At 42.8% G+C, this 2,532-nt stretch overlaps 1 non-coding gene across 1 annotated transcript; it reads right to left on the reverse strand.

Annotated features, from left to right (window-relative positions):
• Positions 1 to 1,829: 1,829 nt before the first annotated feature.
• LOC112616743 lies at positions 1,830 to 1,963 on the reverse strand. Its single transcript, XR_003117766.1, has one exon. It is a non-coding gene; the product is annotated as a small nucleolar RNA SNORA48 (small nucleolar RNA).
• Positions 1,964 to 2,532: the final 569 nt, after the last annotated feature.

The following is a 2,532-nucleotide window of genomic DNA, read 5'->3' on the forward strand; positions in this document are numbered from 1 at the left end:
TGGAGACTAGAAGATAAAATCAGAGCAGGAATACAAAGAAAGAGAACACAGGCTGCTCAAACATTTCCAATCACAGTAAGAAATGGCCTCTGGAATGGAACTCAAATTAAAGACTAAATTCCGAGAAAAAACCTCCACCAGTCCTGTCTCTAATTTTTTTTTTCATGCCCAAAACCATGTGATTTCTCAGATCTCAGTCTGTAACTGTCTTGGTCAGCTTCGGCTTCCATAACAAAATACAGTATACTGAGTGGCTTATAAACAGCAGACATTAATTGCCCACAGTTCTGGACTCTGGAAGTCCAAGATCAAGACATGGCAGATTTAGTGTCTGGTGTGGACTTCCTTCCTGGTTTGTAGACAGCACCTTCTTGCTGTGTTCTCACATGGTGGAAGGGGTGAGGGAGCTCTCTGGGGTCCCTTTTATAAGGGCACTGATTTCATTTATGGGGCTCCACCCCCATGACCTTATCACCTCCCCAAAGTCCCAGTTTCTAATAATATAACCTTGGGGGTTAGGATAAATTTGGAAAATACATGAACATTCAGACCATAGTAGTGGGAAAGGCTACAGGCATGTGTCACTTAACAACAGAGATACATTCTGATTACTGTGTCCTTAGGTGATTTCCTCATCGTGTGAACATCACAGAATGCACTTTCACAAGCCTGGATGGTCTAGCCTACTACACACCTAGGCTATATGGTCTAGCCTGTGGCTCCTGGGCCACAAACCTGTATTGCAGGTTACTGTACTGAATACTGCAGGCAATTGTAACACAATGGTAAATATTTCTGTATCTAAATTCATCCAAACATTAAAATGTACAGTAAAAATATGGTATATAAAATAAAAAATGGTACATTAGTATAGGGCAGATTCATTATAACTTTAAGGAATGGCTGTTGTATATGTAATATATATATCCAGGAGTTGGAGGCTGCAGTGAGCTATGATTGTGCCGCTGCACTCCAGCCTGGGTGACAGGAAAATCCTGTCAAAAGGAAAGGAAAGGAAAAGAGGAGAGGAGAGGAGGGGAGGGGAGGGGAGGGGAGGAAAGGGTGTTAATATCAGATAATTGACAGAGAGTGGGAAACCAGGAGAGAATAATTTGGAGTGGGAAAAAAAGGGAGAGAGTAGATACAAATGCTGTTTGCAAAAGAGCAAATCAGACAGTTTCTCTCACAGCCAACCTGTAGATAAAATAGCGTCCCCTTGCTCTTGTGGGTGTAATGAAAATTCCCACTCGGTAGGTGTTCTACTATTACGACGTTAGGTCTGGTGAAATGCCAGTGCTGTTTGCCTGTTGCCATAATTAAGCAGCCATTGACACTTGAGTAAGAATTAATAAATTAGTGCACTGTCAGCAAATGGGTTGTCAGTTTCGAAAACCCAGCTGATTTACTTCCAAGACAAACCCCCCACTGCAGCACAGTGCCTGGAAATAACGGAGTTTATCTGCTAAAGGAGAAGGCAGACTCCAAAAAGGGGTTAACAGGAAGCTGAACACAAGTCCCTCTCACGTCAAGATTTTCCAGAGCACAGACTGACCTCTTACAACTCCACAGTAAAAACCAGTGACTTCTGAAGAGGGTTCTGAATCATATTTTTCCCCAAGGATTTGGAAGAGTCACTTTTTCATGTGTCATCCTCACTTGTTGGGGACATGTGTGTGTGGCTTCATGATTGATTGCCTTATGCAAACTCTAATTTTGTACACAAGTCTGCGCTGGTTATTCTACACAGGTGGGCCAATTCCCCATTTATTTGCTGCTTTTTCTGCCATGCTGTTATCCCTTAAAATGAGCTTTACTTTTTTTTTTTTTTTTAATGTGTCCAAGGCATGAACCAGGCGTAGGCACAGATGAGAAGCCAAGCTGGGATGAACAAGGGGTTACTTTGTCCCTGGTGATATGAGATGGGCACCACCAACCAGATGCTACTCTACTCAGGTCAGGGACATAAAATGAGCTTCTTAGGGCAAATCAGAAGGGCACTCAAGCAGAGTCAGAGATAGGGTTTGGATCTGTGTTCCCACCAAATCTCATGTCAAATTGTATTCCCCAGTTTTGGAGGTGGGGCCTGGAGAGAGGTGATTGGCTCATAGGGATGTTACTGGTCCTCAAACTGACCCTTTTCTCATTTTAATAGTAAAAAGCACACCTGCGGGTAGAGATATAAGATGCTAATGAGACCTGCAGTCCATGAACAAGCATGTACGGCTACTGCGCATGTGCACCCAGAGGACCACCCAGAACATGCTTACTAGCAACACCTCTTTCCACCTCCTTATGAATCATCATGTAAGACTCCCATAAAGGGAGTTTCTTCAGCAATAATCAATACTCTCTCACCCTAACTAGCTGCCTGCCCGGAATCTCCTTTCTCAGGGTGTACTCTCTATTCTCCCACTGACTTGCAAAATACTCTTTTTGTTTTGCAATAATTTACTCTATGCTGCATCTCCTTATCTGTGTGTCTGTGTTTAAATTCTTTTAAACTAGGAAGACAAGAATCAAGGTATCACAACA

This window comes from Theropithecus gelada, chromosome X (assembly GCF_003255815.1).
Source record: "Theropithecus gelada isolate Dixy chromosome X, Tgel_1.0, whole genome shotgun sequence".
Classification (NCBI taxonomy): domain Eukaryota; kingdom Metazoa; phylum Chordata; class Mammalia; order Primates; family Cercopithecidae; genus Theropithecus; species Theropithecus gelada.